The 17,314-nt window shown below is 40.4% G+C and overlaps 1 long non-coding RNA gene across 2 annotated transcripts in view; it reads right to left on the bottom strand.

The window, feature by feature from the left end:
* The window catches only part of LOC103885753, a 117,279-nt gene that overhangs the window by 61,923 nt on the left and 38,042 nt on the right, over positions 1-17,314 (bottom strand). The window contains exon 3 of one of the 2 annotated variants that reach the window (XR_649033.4): positions 8,567-8,665. The exons of the other annotated variant lie outside the window; for it this stretch is intronic. This is a non-coding gene — a long non-coding RNA (uncharacterized LOC103885753). Of the gene's footprint in view, positions 1-8,566; positions 8,666-17,314 lie in introns of those variants that run through there. 2 annotated transcript variants of the gene reach the window in all.

Raw genomic sequence — 17,314 nt, 5'->3', positions numbered from 1 at the left:
AGGGAGAATCCAGTGGGTGGCCACCAAGTGCCTACAGGTTTGCCTAGGTATGGACCTGGGAACCCTCCTCAATCCCAAGTTCTCTGCATAGGGAGGAAGGGAGGCCTAAACTCCTAACCAAGTACTACAAGTGCCTGGAGATCTTCCTGGACAGAGAGTGGAGAGGGCACTTCTGCACCACAATCTATGCAAGGAAGGGTGGGGCAGCTCAGGCAGCTAATTCAGGCAAGCAAGTGCACTGAATGCCTGGAGATGTGCCTGGGAGTGGAGTGGGGAGGACCCTAGTGCCCCACAGTCTACACATAAGATGGGTGAAGTGGCTAAGGCTGCTAATCCAGGGCATGCTAGAAGGGGGCATATTGAAGCTAATTTTAACAGGTATGGAATTTCTTGTGGAGGAGGACAGAACATTTCTGGAAATAGATAGTGGTAGTGGTTGCACAACGTGGAAAATATGCTAAAGACTACTGAATATATACTTTAAAATGGTGATTTTTGAGTTTATTCAAACTTTAATAAATTCAGTGTATCTCAATAAAAATACTATCAATCAAAAAAGGTAAATAAATTCTAGTTTATCTAACTTCTGCCTTATCACAATAGCTGTTATGTGACTAGATATTTCTAAAGGTCTTAAAATGATTTGTTATTTATGTAGATTAAATTTATAAATATGTGTGTGTGTGTGTGTGTGTATATATATATGTATTTGCTATTCTGTAATTTGCCAAGCTCTTCCCTGTTATATGTCTTATAAGAAATTTAAAGTTAGACAACTTCATGTAAAGGAGATTTTACTGTTATGAGTAACTAATATACTTTAAGCAGTGGGTGAGGGTGCGTGTATCCATGCATATGCTAACGTGTGTGTAGTAGTATTTTCACTACTTGGCATGCACCTAAAAATATGTATTTGCAATATCATATTTTTACTGTTATTTACTGAATACCTGGTGCTTGCACAACCTGTCCTAAGTACTCAAGAAACATAAATTGTGATCTCTGTTGTAAAGAGCCAGCCAGTTCATCTGGGAGACAAAACATGACATGTTTCCTTCTCTCAGTAGCCAATTGAGAACTGAGATGTTTCCTTCTCTCAGTAGCCAATTGAGAGAAGGAAAACCCAGGGCCAAGCCAAGTAGGAGGTGCAATAGTGACCATTATAAGCATTCGGAAAAAGGGAAATAAAGTCTCCTGGAGAAGATGGGTCTTTGGATGTGGAAGAGGGAGATATCTGAGAAAAAGAGAAGAGAAAGACTTAGGAGCTGGAAAGCCATGGGAAGTTTGCTTAGCACCTGGCCTCTGTGGAGGTCAAAGCAGTTTCCTCCCACCTTCATTTTTCTGCAGTCTGCTAGGGTCTTGGAGCATTTATACTGAGTAAAGATACCTTGTTTCAGAGAGAGGACAATCAAGGCACTGAGATTTTTAAAGGAGAGTTCAGATAAAAGTAAATTAAGCTATCATATATTGAAGAGATTTTCAAAAGAAGGATCTGTGGCTTCCCTGGAATATTCTCTTGCCTCCCAGAAGTTCCAGCCAGCTTCTGGTAAGATAGATCACTGAAAATAAAATATAAGTTGTTTCTAAAGCATCAAATTCCAATTAGAACATGTCCAAACTACAATATTAGGAAGATAGAGGGCTTTTGTAGCCTGTAGATTTTTCTTTCCAGTGCATTGAGAGAAACTGGAGTTTTAAACAAATTCAAATGAAACCTAATTTAGCAAACTAAATAATAATTCAGAACAGTATATCTGTTAGGATGTGTTTTGCTTTCTCAAAAAAATGGAAAGGTGTACATCAGAGAAGTGAATCTAAATGTAGAAATTAAAAACTTATTTGTACTTGGGTATAGAAGAGTGGCAGTTTTATTTTTATTTTTGTTTATTTTTGAGATGGAGTTTCACTCTTGTCACCCAGGCTGGAGTACAATGGCACGATCTCGGCTCTCTGCAACCTCCTCTTCCCAGATTCAAGTGATTCTCCTGCCTCAGCCTCCTGAGCAGCTGGGATTACAGGTGCCTGCCACCATGCCCAGCTAATTTTTTGTATTTCCAGTAGAGACAGGGTTTTGCTATGTTGGGCAGGCTGGTCTCGAACTTCTGACCTCGTGATCCACCTGCCTCAGCCTCCCAAAGTAATACAGCTGGGATTACAGGCATCAGCCACGATGCCCGGTCAAAGAGTGGTGGTTTTATCTATGTGGTAGCTGCAGTACAGAGGTAATTGGTTTAGGAGTACAAAAACTAAACTAAATGGTTATCACTCTATATCTGTTTACCACTTGTCTTTTACTTGGCTATATCACTTGCCTCAGTTAAACCAACAGTGCAACCCACTATGTGTGAAGGATTATTCTGGACACAGAAGGGGAGACACATGGATAAGGCATACTTCATAATGTCAAGCTGCTTACTCCACAGATACACATTTTCCATAGTTTGTTCCATGGAACACTGTCTTGCAAGTTACTCCACAAAGAAGAGTTTGATATCTAAACTGATCTGGGAATCCCCTATATCCCAGAGCTTCGTCTTGAAGATTGACAGTTCTTACGAGCATAATAAAGGCACCAACACACATACACGTACACACGAGAGAACAGACATGCTTAACTCAGAACTCCCTGTACATTTCTCCTTTAAGAGCCTAAAGCTAGTCACCTGCAGTACACACTAAGAAAAGTTAAGATCAGTACTGTCCAAAAAAACTTTCTGCAGTGTTGGAAATGTTTTATACCTGTGCTATGCAATATGGTAGCTAGTAGCCACATGCAGTCACAGAGCACTTTAAATACGGCCGGTATGATTGGGGAACATCATCTTTAACTTTATTAATTGTAATTAATTTAAATTTAAACAGCCACACATGGCCAATGGCTACCATATTGGGCTGTGCAGTTCTAGATTATTGAATATAATTCTTTTAGAGAGTCTTTTAATATACATTTAAATTGTAAAGTATTTGGCATGGGGAGAAAAGTGGGACAATTTAGGAAGTTTTGAGAGAATTATCAAAAGTTCAACTGATGCTATTATTTTTGAAAGTTCTAGCACCTGAAAATGCCTTTCCAAAATCTTTGGAAATCTTTTAATTTCAAAAAGTGGATCTGTCTCAACACTTGTATAACTCTTAAACATAATTGCACTTCCATTGCTCTGGGTAAATTAGGTATCCTGCTCCAAGCCTTCAGGCTATGATGCAGACACCAAGCTATACTCAGATGAGACTCACATCTGACAGTCCAGGGGACCCCTGGACATACTGCCAGGCAAAGGCATTGTTAAATGACTTGATATACAGTAATTCTAAAATATTCATTATCAAAGGTTTCTTTCCTCAAAGTTTCTGTTTTACTTTTATATTTATTTTGGCTAAAACTATGTCTTTCTGGTTTTTATGTTATGACTAACATTAACCCAGCTAAATATTTTGAGGTTAAATAGAATCAGTGGTGATCCTGGGAAGGCTGTACAAATGGCAGTTTTTATTTTTCTTGTTCCTTTTCTTATGATGTTTGGCTTTTGATGTCTTCAGAAAGCTTCAGAACACCTCCAAATTTTTCACATATTGACTCATTTTTAACTTTGTCTGCAGATGGAGGGAGGCGTCGGGGGCTCCCTTCAAGGGCTTTGTGCTTTTGTAGCTCCAGCTTCACTTACTGTTCACAGAGCCTTTCCGTTTGTCCTGCAGATAGAAAAGGTCCTGGAACAAGGGCCATACCAAGAGAGAAAACAGTGGCGTCTCCAATCCTAATAATGGCTAAGCTCCCATCTCTTCCACTAAAAGTGTCTCAGGAAGTGCTAGCCGTATGGCGAAGAAGGTGGGTATTTCTATATGAATCAATTGCCTTGAATAACCTCGAGAGAGGAGCTGCAGACTTTCTCCATTCCATAAATGTATAGAAATTATGATCAATAGAAATGGAGAAGAACTGTAGCCTTCAGTGAAAAACCTTCTGAAAGACTACGTATTCATTAGACATCCTTTTGTTTACTTTGTGGTTTAGGTAAGTAAGGTCAACTTAACTTCAGAAATAACACTAACCCTTGCAAGGCTGAATCAAAATTGATGGTAGGCAACCACAAACGAAAAGCCTGATTTGCTTTCACCAGGTTTAGCTGGCTAGACCCTGGTATTCCCAGGAATAACTAAAATGTTTCATTGCCTTGTAGGCAAACTTGTAGCTCCTCTGGTTGGATCACAAAATGGATCCATATACGAATTCAATTAGATATTACTGCTGATAATTGTTGGCAAGATTTTCTTCATTTTCCTCCTAATAAGAACATGCTTACTATTGCTTAAATTAGAATCTGGCTGTATTGTTGGGGAGAAGCAGCAAAAACTGAATAGGTCAGCTTAGTTTGGAGTCTGAGTCAGGATTTTCACTCATACTCATATACTTACTAGAAATAAAATCAAGTCTCAGTCCATTAACTGCCTGTAAAATCTTACATTAGAAAGTAGGGTGGTGTGTATTGTATATGCACTGCTAAATGTTGCTTTATTTATGTAAGCCTTAGCATAGGAAGGTACCCCTTGAGGAGAAGTAAAGATGAATTTCAGGGCGCTACCAAAATAATAGTTCATAGCATCATTATCATTTTCTTAAATCCTTGGAAATCTTTCCTGTAGCAACTCTCATGGCTGCTACCTATGATCAGGATTTAGGTAACTGGTTTCTCATCCTCCTCTGAACTTAAGAAAAACCATTCTAGGTCAGCTACATAGTCCAAATGGTCAATACTTTATTTGGCATTTCTCAGACTGTGAAATCTAGGGATGGGTGTTGCTTGCTAACAGTCTTAAAACATTAAGTGTGTTGTCCAAATCCCTCAGCAGTCTGGTAAGGTGTACCATCTGTGAATTCAGCTCCACTTTTATGTCACCCTGTGCTGTGGTCAGAATGTTTCCCCCAAAGTTCATATAATAAAATCTTATCACCCAAGGTGACGGTATTAAAAGGTAGGGTCTTTGGAGAGTTATCAGATCATGATGGTACAGCCCTCATTATTAGGATTACTGCCCTATAAAAGAGGCCTAAAGAAGCTTGTTTGGCCCTTCCACCATGTGAGGACACAGCTCAAAGGCACCATCTATGAACCAGATATCAAGCCCTCTCTAGACAACGAATCTGCCAGTGTCTTTATCTTAGACTTTCTAGCCTCCAAAATTGGGAGAACAAAAATCCTGTTTATGAGCTACCTAATTTATAGTATCTTGAAGTTGTGGACCAATGTCTTTCCAATGTTTTTGACCATGATCCAGAGTAAAAAAATCACAATCCCATAGTTCCACACAAATAAAAAAAAAAAGTTTCATGAAAAAAAAGTTATTCTACCTACATGTGAGTCACTAGATATTTTCTATGCTATGCTATGCTATGCTATGCATGCTATTCCATACTATATTTCACTTTTAAATGCTTGTCTCTACTCACACAATGGTTTTCAAATTCACTAATGGGTTGGGATTTACAGTTTGAAAAACACTGTAGTATGGATTTTTGTTTTCTTTTGTTTTGTTTTTGAGATGGAGTCTCGCTCTGTCTCCCAGGCTGGAGTGCAGTGACGCAATCTTGGCTCACTGCAAGCTCCACCTCCTGGGTTCACACCATTCTCCTGCCTCAGCTTCCCTAGTGGCTGGGACTACAAGTGCCCGCTACCATGCCCGGCTAATTTTTTGTATTTTTAGTAGAGACGGGGTTTCACCGTGTTAGCCAGGATGGTATCCATCTCCTGACCTCATGATCCGTCCCCCTCTGCCTCCCAAAGTGCTGGGATTACAGGCATGAGCCACCATGCCTGGCCTGTAGTATATATTTTTAAGTACATGTCTATGTATAGGAGACATATCTGAATTTGAGGTATAGGCGTAGGTTAAAAATCAGTATATAGGTAGTAAGTGGACAAAATGGGCTAGGGAGAAACTATAAAGTGAGAAGAGTAGAAGGCCAACAGTGTAGTTCTGGGGAAATGACATGGAAGAAGCTCATGCCAGAGGACAGCATGCTATAGAAGCAATTGAATAGATTGTTTTGACAAAGAAGGAATAATGTTCAATGCTGCTAGGTGGTCAAAATAATCAATGCGGTTTCCATTAGATTAAGGACGTCTAAGTCACTGATCACCTTTGTGAAAAAAATGTCAGGGTGTGAAGGGGAAATACTAGATTTCTGTAGGTTGAAGAAAGAGTAGGAAGTGAGGAAATAGGAATTAAGATGAACAACTCCTTCAAGAAACTTGTCTCTGAAATAAAGGACTTATTTGTCATAATGCCCTATTTCAAAGTCAGGACTAGCTGGGGCTAGCTCTAGGATTACAGGATTAAATGAGTAAATCCACATTTGCTTGATGCATTCTCTCTTGTGTGGTTCTGTGGCCTTTCATTCTCTGTGTGTTTGTGTATGAACATACACACACACACACATCTATATATTAATATAGAAACTATACATATGTAGATGACCTATCTATCTAGCCCCTCTACTCTGAAGAGAACATATTTAGAAGAGTATATCAGCAAAGTTTCTAGGTTGATCCATATGCAGATGCCCTAAAGTGTCCCTGGGATACCCCTAGCTACCACAGAATACAGGAGCTTTTGCTGGAGAATGCCCTAATATAAGACATATAATACCATCACGGGCTGCCAGTCTTCCTTCTGGTATGATTCAAAGTGTAGGCTATAGATTTAATTTCTTTCAATGGCAGAAAAGTTATTCAAAGCTTTATTTGAACATGCCTTGGGTTTCAGCTTTAGGAGGTGCAGAGTAAGAAAGTGATTATATTTCAGTTTCAGTATAATCTAGTTATCAACTATGTCAAGACACATAATTGCTCTATATTTGAATTACTGCCAATGATTAGCAATAACCTACAATCTCCTTGACATTTCTGTCAAATATATTCTATGGTATCTAAATAAAACCTACCAACCTTAAGAAATATAGGTCAAGAAAATTGTATAATAAGGTCTCAATGATAAGATTATTTGCTCTAGAATCCAGCAGCCAGCTGGACAGAGTACATATGTTAAACTCTTTTCTCCCGTTGGCCTTTGGTTAAAGATGGAGTGTTTTGTTTATTAAATACTTTGGGTTTTAAGGAGAACTATATTGATTCTAAACTAAAAATTGTTATAAATCCTGATCTTCATTTTACATTGCTTAATTAATAGTGTGAGGGATTTAAGAGACCTAGGTGGTTGTTGCTATTGAAAGTACTCTGACCATTTCCTAATTTCTTCTTTTTTGATTCTTTTCAAAATATTCATACTTTTTTGTTATGGAAAGGTATTTTTTGTTTGGAATGGAAAGGTATTTTATACACAAAAAAGGCACTATGTCAGACAAAGGGTCTGGTGCCTCAGCTTCTCAGCTCTTCCTAGAAATCTAAGATTGTTTTTTTCCTAGGACTAGTGTCACACAGTCAAAAATGCTTCCATCTACTGGTGAAACTCAGGAATACACTAACGTTCCCCTGGCTGAAATGGCTAGTTGAGGACACAAAGCAACCCAAAACGAGAGGAGCTTGGCCACGGAGCTCAGAAATTCAAAATAGTCGGTTCTTGCTGATGGTGAAGGTAAGTTCCAATCAACAGGCAGGCTATTCAGAGAGATGAAAGGAGGAGCGGGGGTAAGATTAGAACTCAGATTCCCCAAAGCTCTGTTCATGTGTTCTTTCAGGACCTTAAACCAGGAAATGGAATGGCTCAAGAGGTCAACTCACTCTTTGCCTACAGTCCCCTAGTTGGGTCAGTTGCTCCCTCACAGTCAGTCGCTCCCTCACAGTCAGTCACTTTAATTCTTTCCCGTGGGTGAAAATATATGACGGCTTCCCTTTCTAACAGTCACAGGGGGTTGACTTGCCATGGTGAGCAGTTGCCAGATAGGACAATGGAATTCGTCTCATTCCTGTGATGACTTTAGATATGAAATGCCAGGCTGCTTGGCCTAGGGGAAGGTGCTGTAAGTTACAGGCACCGAAGCCAACTCTCCCAGCCCCCTCTGCTCCCTTTGACAGTCTCTCTCCTGGGCTGTTTGATCTGGCTGAATTAATTCATAGCTGCCAGTTATGAGGACTTTATCTGCATTGTTAGCATTCCTTCTAACCTGCAGCCTCTGTTCATTTAATGGTTATCTGATGGGGATTGATATTAAGTGAAGAGGAATGTTCAAATCACGCTGGCTTTGGCAAATGGGAACTAACGTAACAGAATTTCAGTTTAGAGTTTAGGAGGGAAATATTTGCTCACTAATATGAAATTTTTGTTAGCAGGATTGTGGAATGGAAGGGAAAATTCCAGAAAAATATTCTGGCAAAGGGGACTTGAATGAATGGTTCTCCATGTCCTTTATTTATTTGGCCAAAAGATGAGGGGAAAAAAAGCGAAAAAAAAAAAAAAGAGGCAAAGAATAGGTAATATAGGAATAAACTTCTCCGAGCCATTTTTGGCCATTTTAGGCAAATATTCTCTACTTAGTCTCATTATTAAACTCAGTTGTACGACGTATTTGCATTAAACTAATTTTAGTAAGCAATATTAAGAGTTTTTAGAAGACTTAGCTTTCAAAGAGGAGTTTTCTTTATGGACGTATTTTTAAAGAGATTTCTTGAATTCATAGCTTTCTCTCCAGAATCTCCAGCAGATGAGAGGGCCTCTGAAACAATCGTATGAAAAGGAACAAAGCTCACACAGAGAATTTATCAATCTAGCGAATGCAGTTATGACTGCAGCTGATTTTCTTCAAAATGACATATTGCATGAGCACATAGACTCAAAAGCATCCTTTTCTGCTGAGGGCCTACAGCAGGCTCACAGGCAGTAAGTAAGACAAAAAAGAAACTCAGGAGGAACAATGCGATTCCCAAGGGCAAAGCTCCTAAGCATCCTTCAGAGAGAGAGGTCAATTTCACAATAACTCAAAATATATTTATATCGCACTAAGCTGACAGCTCTGAGGCATTTACACTTTATCTTTTTACGGGGCATGTAACTGTGGAAAGGCTTAAGTTTCCCTGCCTTAAATACGTTTCCAACATACTTGCGCTACACTGACCATGATAATTAATGCCCATTTTAAAGTCAATCTAATCTATGTAACTGAAAAATTATGGTGGTTCTTTCAGTGTCTTATGAAAAATGGGAAAGGGACAGGGCCGAGTTAGTGCTTTTTTTCTGGTCTTTGAAGGCAGAGAGAACTTGAGAAGTCAATTACTACTGAGGAGAGTGAAAGCCTAGAGACTGATGAAAGAGCTCAGTACCCAATAGCCTTCCTTGAAGCTTCACTGAGCATTAGTGTGTCGGTGGGCTGGCCTGAACCATGAGTGTCATTTGAGCAAGAGAAAAACTCTAATAATCAAACAGCAAGAGAGGAAAGGACATGAACCTTGGCCATGGCTGCCAGCTTTACCACTGAGGATACCCCTCCCTTTCCCTGCGTTTCCACCTGCCTGGGGCCTCTCTGCATGTAACTTGAATTGCTCTCCCTATCATGTTCTTCTTTGGTTCATGCCTTTTGTCAGAGTTGCAAAGACTTTCTGATGAAGACATGCTCACCAATGGAGAGAAGTCATTCCCAGGTCCGTGCAACAGGGAGAACTGAGCAGGAGGGCAGGGCTGGCTGGCGAGCTAAATGTTGTCATAGATGTGGGGCTGGAGAGGCTGAGCACTCCATCAGTAGCTGGAACATTTGCTTTCTAACTACAGACTTTTAGAGAGCAGAAACCTCTTTCAAAGTTGGTGTCAGACAAGTGAGCAGTCCCTAGGGGACGCCTTTGGCAGCACCTTTAGATGAGATTGGATTTGCTTATTTACCTATCTCAGAACCCTCTGGACTGGGGCCTCCTTTATGGCAGAGAAGCAGAGAACTTGTTCTATTTGATTTAAGGTCCCCATTTGCCAGGGAAACAAGAAATCCAATCTCAGTCACAGTTTGGCCCTTCATTCCCAGAGCTGCCTTGAAATTTAAGGGCTTAAGTAGTGCTCTGAAAATAGAGAAAGAGCTCCTAGCCCTCCAAACAAGATGATTGCTATGTAAATGGTCTTTGTCCAAACCCTATGGTCTATTTAGAGTGGGTATGTTCATTTGATGAGGTGACATAGTGTACTGGTTAAGAGGATGACTTCTGTGGCCAAATGAACCAAGCATGAAATCGACACTTTCTAGCTGTGTGGGAAAATTCCCCAGCCTCTCTGTGCCTCAGTTTCCTCTTGTATAAAACAATACCCCTCTCACAGGGCTGTTGTGTGGATTAAGAGTATTAAAGCATGCACAAGGACTACAACAGTATCCAGAACACTGTAAGAACCCTGTCAATGCCACTGCCTCTTGCTGTCTGAGCATCTTTAGGTGTGCTCTGAAAGCTGTGCCTCCTGGTGTTGCCCTCCTGGCTTCCATGTGCCATTCCTTTGGAACCCCTGCCATCCCTCAAAGCACTTCATATGTACACCATAGGAACAGGAAGAATGTACCAATCCTGTCATGCTATAGCTGACGGCCACCTTCCTATCAACTCCCCTAAAGTCCACAGCTCCCCCAGATTGAAGACACACACCAGCCCTTTTTCCTCTGGGAAGGCCAGTACTCCCTCTCTACTCTCAGTAGCAGCCTCTGTCATTTGTCCTTTACTTGCCAAACAAAAGCCACAAAAGCCTATTCATGTATTTGTTGGAGGTGGGGGATTGGCTTCAGGAAACCTTGCATCACTATATTTATTAAAGATTGCAGAGCCCAAATGCAGATAAAGTTTCTCAGAGTAGGAGAAGGAAAAACACTACTTTTCCTTCTGAGTCTTCTATGGTAGTGAAGGAAATTACAGGCTAAGATGAGAGTATTTTGCTCCACCATGTTTTTGTTTATTATCTGTCTTTCCCACTAGATTGCAAGCTCCAGAAAGTCAGTGAATTTAGCTGCAGAACTTCTGCATTTCACATTTATTAAATTTAAATTAATTAATAAATCTGAATAGGGATTTTATTTATTAGGTGTGAAAGTTTATGCTTTTTACTTTATCACCCTTTCCTTTGGAACACATAAATAGGCAAAGGTGTGCTGATCAATGTTTAATAACCAGCTCTTCATGGAGATGGGGAAGTCCTGATCTGCAGAACTTGCCAATTTCTTTGGTGTAAATATTCCTGTTATAGGTGATTTCAAGTGAGTAGCTTACAAAATTCCTGGAGATTTAATAATTGGCTTTAACATGCAGTTACAGAATAGCTCCAGCCTACCACTAAAAATAGGTATTAAATTTATTTTATATATTATAGGGAAGATCCAGTATTCTTTAACATAAATTGAAACTATAATACAAATTCAATGGCTAGTCTTCTAATTTTATGACTACATATATACACAAATAAATGAATAGGTATGCAGAAACAAGTTAATGTAGCAGGCCTCAGATTGATACACCCCCCGCCGCCAAGAAAAAAAAATAAAAGCCTACAAGGTTGGCCCATGACTGGCTTTGGGGAGCTTGCATTCTAGAAGGTTTCCCACTATTCCCAAAACTCCACGTGGAATCTCTTCTCTATATTCTCACAGAACATTAATATACTTTTATTATGGAACTTAATACATTACAGGTCCCCTTAGCAATCCCCATTTTCACCCCCAATTCCAGGACAATGAGCTTCCCAAGGGCAGGAGCCATTGCTGTTCTTTTTGTGATTACAGTGGGAAATAGAAGGTCCAGCACTTACTAGGGCATTGGGTTCTCTAAATAGATTGTATTCCATGGGGCAGAGACATTTTAGGTCATGAGAGAGGTTGACTATGGTGTGAAAAATGAAAGACTATTTAGATGGAGGGCCAATTCTGAAACTTTGTTGACAGTGAAGACAGAAACAGATATCCCTGTCCCTTCTCCTGTCTCTTATCCATACTGCGTTTTGGTGAATGGGTTATGGGTCATCTATGTGCCCTTTCCTCCTTGTGTTTCCAGTGTCTACTGTGCTATGGATATCTGAAGGGCCTCCGATGTGCTTGGTCTTTCATAGCACCCCAGGTGGCTGCTCAACTTTCCCAATTCCCATCATATGGAAGGCAGATGAGTAGAAAGTTTGGGACATAAACAATACTAATTAAAAGTCATTGGAGAAAGGGTTCCTTCATTAGGAGATGACATCAAGGAATCAAATCAATAGGGAAGACATGAAGTCTCTAATTCTCTGAAATTTCAGACTTCCCCTTGTTGGGTATTGTTTTCCCATGTTTCATTAAAACTGGTTTCAACACTTTTCGGTAACATGGAATTATTTGAAGGCTTGTCTTCCATTTTCACTCAGTCAGGCATGCTTAGCATTTTACTAGTAGACTGAAGGAATGCAAGTCACCCAAACAGGACAGATGACTGGAACAATTTGAAATCATGCCTAGTCTTTTTTTTTTCCTCTCTCTTAGCTCATATACAGAAATGTTGGAAGCTTATTCACTTCTGGTAAGAACAATTAACAGCAAGGATGAGAGAAATAAAGCATTTAGATGATTAATATAAAATGGTATCAAAACAATGGGTTACTCATTGCATTTTTTCATTTCCCAATGATGAAAAGCCACTTCTGTTCCTCTGGGTTTGGACTGAACATAATATAAGCACAAATGAATTGAGTGGGATATAGTTTTATGACCTTTATTATTTGGCCCAAGTTCACAGCAATGTCTGAAGAGAATGCCAGGAAATCTCTGTTTAGACTAATTTGCAGAAGGAACTACGGATAGGGAATGATAGCTGTGTATTTCTTTATTGAATTCATCTCTTGGACATAAACATACTGTCTATTAACCTACTTACATGTTTAATTAAATACATTTTCCATCAGATTAAAATTGAGAACAGGAAACTACCTCTCAATGGATTATGGGGAGTGTCAACTATGTGCCAGACCCTGTGCTAGAAACCCTGGTTGCACAGTGGTTAACGGAAGAGATTTGGTCCTTGCCCTTGTGAAGCTTATAGTTTTGTGGGAGAGAGAAATTAAACAAGGAAACAATTAAATGAATAATCACAGATTATGATGTACAATAAAGGCAGTGGGTGCCAGGAAGGAGAACTTACATTTGGTGATGAGAGACCACCTCTCTGAAGAAGGTACATTTAATCTGAGACCTTAAGGATAAGGAAGAGTCAGCTGGGAATAACAGGTGTCTATTTGTGGAAATAAACAAGGAGGGGACATGTTCACAGGCAGAGTGAAGAGAGGGTATGTGTGTTTTAGGCAAGAAATACCTTGCAGAGATGTGGAACTGAAAGACCATCAATATGGTTGGAGCATACTGAAGAAGGTGAGAATGGTATATGACATCCACTAGAGTAGCTAGCCCAGTCCCATCGGCACACTAGGGTCCAATACATTTTTGTCGATAATGAATAAAGTTCCTAAAAAAATTTTGAGGTTAACTTGTGCCCCAAGTTATGATCTCATCTCCAGTCATTCTAACATCTCTTCCAGGAATAGAAACTACTGGGGAGAGGGCACACAGCCTCCTGGGATAGACATACACTAATATGGACACTGAATTTAATGCAACAAATACAATACTGACAGTGAGTTGCAAATTTGCCTATTGGATTAAGAAGCTTAACTCAATGGAGCTTAATTGGGACAGATTAGTTGGTGATAGTTGGTAGCGGGAAGCTGGAGTGTTTAGCCAAGAACTACAAAAATCTTAACACTCTTTTTGCTATGGCGTCATCAATAACTGTGTCCCTCAGCTTCAATCCAAAGCAAATGGAGTTGATGGGGTGGCAAAAGTTATTTTGTAATCTATCACTATGGACCTAAATCACTGATAGTTTCCTGTCATATAAACTTTAAACCAGGAAAAATGAATCCAACTCATTATCAGTGCCACCAGTACATCCAGATTGCATTTCAGCTACACACAAAATGAAGAATGGGTAGACTACCAAGGAAACAAGTAGCATAGGGTATAGTGCCACAATTCAGTTTCAAATGAAATTCATATATAATTGAGTCAAGTTCTGAACTTATTTCCAACTCTCCCAGACTGGAAGTACTCTAGTCAAGAATATATGACCAGCAAAAAAATCCATTAACAGATTATTTACCTTCTTGAGCACTCTTTTATCATCCTGGAGATTTGCTGGAATGAGTTGACTCAATGTAAATTAGAAACATGGATTAAATATCTCAAAGTCACCAGATGTGATGGAGATTTTGACAAACTAAAAGATCACTGAAAGGCATTTGGAAATGTTTTCATAATCCAAGAACCACGAGGTTGGACCATCTCTAAAAATGAAGTTACGACCTTGTAAACGTTATAATAAGTCTCATATTTTTATGTTTAATAACAAGTTCTGTCATCACTGTTCATAATATATAATTATTTGGGTGTAAGATTGAACATGCAGATGTAAAAATGGTGGAAGGGTGTCCAATGGAGTAATACTTTTCTAACAGAATATCCTAAGATTCCATGGATAATGGTAAATCTAGAAGTCAGTTAGTGTCATACCTGACAGGGTTCTCATTAGCAAAACCAGAATTTGCTCTAGTTAGTTTAAACAGAAAAGAACTTTGCCAAAGGAGATTAGGATGCTCACCAGTTTTCTTAGAGAGCCAGAGAACCAAAGTAGGGGCTACACAACTGGGAATGGTACACAAACCACACATCAAGGGCTGCTGCAGCCCAGACCTCCCAGATTTCAGTGAAGATGCTGGTGACTACAAGACACAAAGTTTTTCATTCTTTGCATCAAAAGGCTGGTACCTCTTCTGCCTTGCTTACTGAAAGACAGACTCTACATACTCTCTTTTCACATGAATCAATTGCAAAAGACTTTCATGAATGTATCCAATTGGCAGACTCAATTTACTACATCCCTTGTGCTGCACCTAGAAGGGAATCTAGGGGAGAGAGTCTGGCTCTTCTTGGAAAGAAGGAATATACAAGGTGGGAATTTCTCCATTAATAGCAATGTTGTTCATAAGATGCTAGATGGCCACAACAAGGAGAATATTCTTTACAATTGATATTTTGTAATAATACAAGATTATAAAGGACACTTCACAATCTTGTTTTGCTATGCAACTAATGATATAGTTATTTTATATATGCTTATATTTTTCTTCGTGGCTATTTTTATAACTCATGGTAGAGACTCTCACTTAGCAGTCCAACACATTTCCTATGTGAAACCCAAGTGAAAATCAGAAAGTAAGCACTCCTAAAAATGGGGGTGATGTGGGGTTAAGCATACCTGAAGCATACATATGATGTACATGAATGTACGTTAGGCATTCTACTCACAGCCCATTGATGCTTTTTCTTTTGAGAATTTATTCTGTGTTATGCTCCCTCACTAGGAGCAAAGTTTAAAGAATAGTTCAATAGACAACCATACACTTTTCACATAGATCAATCTCTCTTGCTTCAAAGAGTCCAGGCCAGTTGTTTTTCAGAATATCCCACATTTTGAATTTATTTGGTTTCTTCATGACTAGATTTAAAATAATTTGGAGGAAATATTATATAGATGATGATGTAGTCTCAGCCATTTCTAAAATAAGGCGAACAATATTAATTGTCCCTTTACTAATAATATTAAGTTGAAACATTTGGCAAGTTGGTAGACTTGAAATTTCCTCTTGGGGTGGAACCAAGATGGCTGAATAGAGGCAGCTCCACTCTGCAGCTCCCACAAAGAAGGGCAAAACTGAGTGAACTCTGCATCTTCAATTGAGACCAAAGTTCTTTTATAGGAACTGACTAGGTGGTTGGCATGACCCACAGAGAGTCGAGCAAAACCCCACCTGGGGGCTGCACGCAGCAAAGGCAACTCCCTCCCCCAGCCAAGGGAGATGGTGAGGGATTGTGCTTCCCCTCCCTGAAGACCAGGGCTTTCCAAGGGATCCTTGCAACCTGTGGATTGGGAGGTCCCCTCTTGAGCCCACACTACCAGAGCCTTGGGTTCAAAGCATAAGGCTGTGGAGAATCATGGCAGCTGCTCTGGTGGGCTGTTCCTGTGGGCAGCCACTTTGAGCAGGCACTGACACAGGAGTATCTGCATACTCTGGCTCTGGGAACTCCCATGAGGCAAGAGATCCATCCATTCTTGTGGGGAGGGGACTGAAGCCAGGGAGACAAGCGGCATTGCTCCCGTGGAACTCCACAAGCTAAAAACCATTGGCTTGGCATCACTGTCTGTCAGCGCAGTGGGCTAGAAACTGCCTAAGAAGACCAAGTTCCCCAGGGGATAGGCAGCCACTGTTACTGCAGCTCCAGTCACCACTTTCCCTTGCCATCAGCCCCAGCCAGATGGGGCAGGACCCAGATCCAGTCCTCCTCACTGGGTGGGGCCTCCCTGTGGGAATCTCTGCATCTCCAGCCAGGAAGTTTATGGACAGAACACTGATAACCAGCAGAGGAGCTCCTAGGAGGAGGAGTGGTTGCAGTATCCTGGATCAGTGATCTTAGTCTTTTCTGCCTGCTCCTCTGGAGAGTCAGGGCAGCCCAGACAAGGGGGATTCCCCCCAGCACAGCACACCTGCCCTCCCAAGGGGCAGACAGACTGCTTATTTAAGCAGGTCTTTGACCCTGCTCCTCTTTGACCCTGCTCGCCCTGACTGAGTGAGACCTCCCAACAGGAGTCTCCAGACACCTCATACAGGAACATTCCGGCTGGCAACAGGCCAGTGCCCCTCTGGGACAGAGCTCCCAGAGAAAGGGGCAGGCTGCCATCTTTGCTGGTCTGCAGTCTCCACTGGTGATATCTCTAGGGACGAGAGACCCAAGTGAATAGGGGCTGGAGTGGACCCCAAGCAAACCACAGCAGCCCTACAGAAGAGGGACCTGGCTGCTAAAATAAAAACAGCAATGATATCCACAAAAAAGACACCACAAAAACCCCATCCAAAAGTCAGTAGCCTCAAAGATCAAAGGTAGATAAACCCATGAAGCTGACGAAGAATCAATGCAAAACACAAAAATGCTGAAAACTCAAAAAGCCAGAGTGCCTCCTCTCCTCCAACACATCACAACACATCTCTAGCAAGGGCACAGAACTGGGCTAAGGCTGAGACAGATGAACTGACAGAAGTAGGCTTCAGAAGATTGGTAATAACGAACTTTGCTGAACTAAAGGATTATGTTCTAACTCATTCACTACAAAGAAGCTAAGAACCATGATAAAACATTACAGGAGCTATTAACCAGAATTATCAGTGTAGAGAGGAAAATAAATGATCTAATGGAGCAGAAAAACACAGCATGAGAATTTCATAATGCAAACACAGGTATCAATAGCCAAATAGATCAAGCAGAAGAAAGGATATCAGA

This window comes from Papio anubis, chromosome 7, assembly GCF_008728515.1.
Source record: "Papio anubis isolate 15944 chromosome 7, Panubis1.0, whole genome shotgun sequence".
NCBI classification, from domain to species: domain Eukaryota; kingdom Metazoa; phylum Chordata; class Mammalia; order Primates; family Cercopithecidae; genus Papio; species Papio anubis.
The sequence above is the reverse complement of the archived record's forward strand: the minus strand, read 5'-3'. Positions and strand labels throughout refer to the sequence as shown.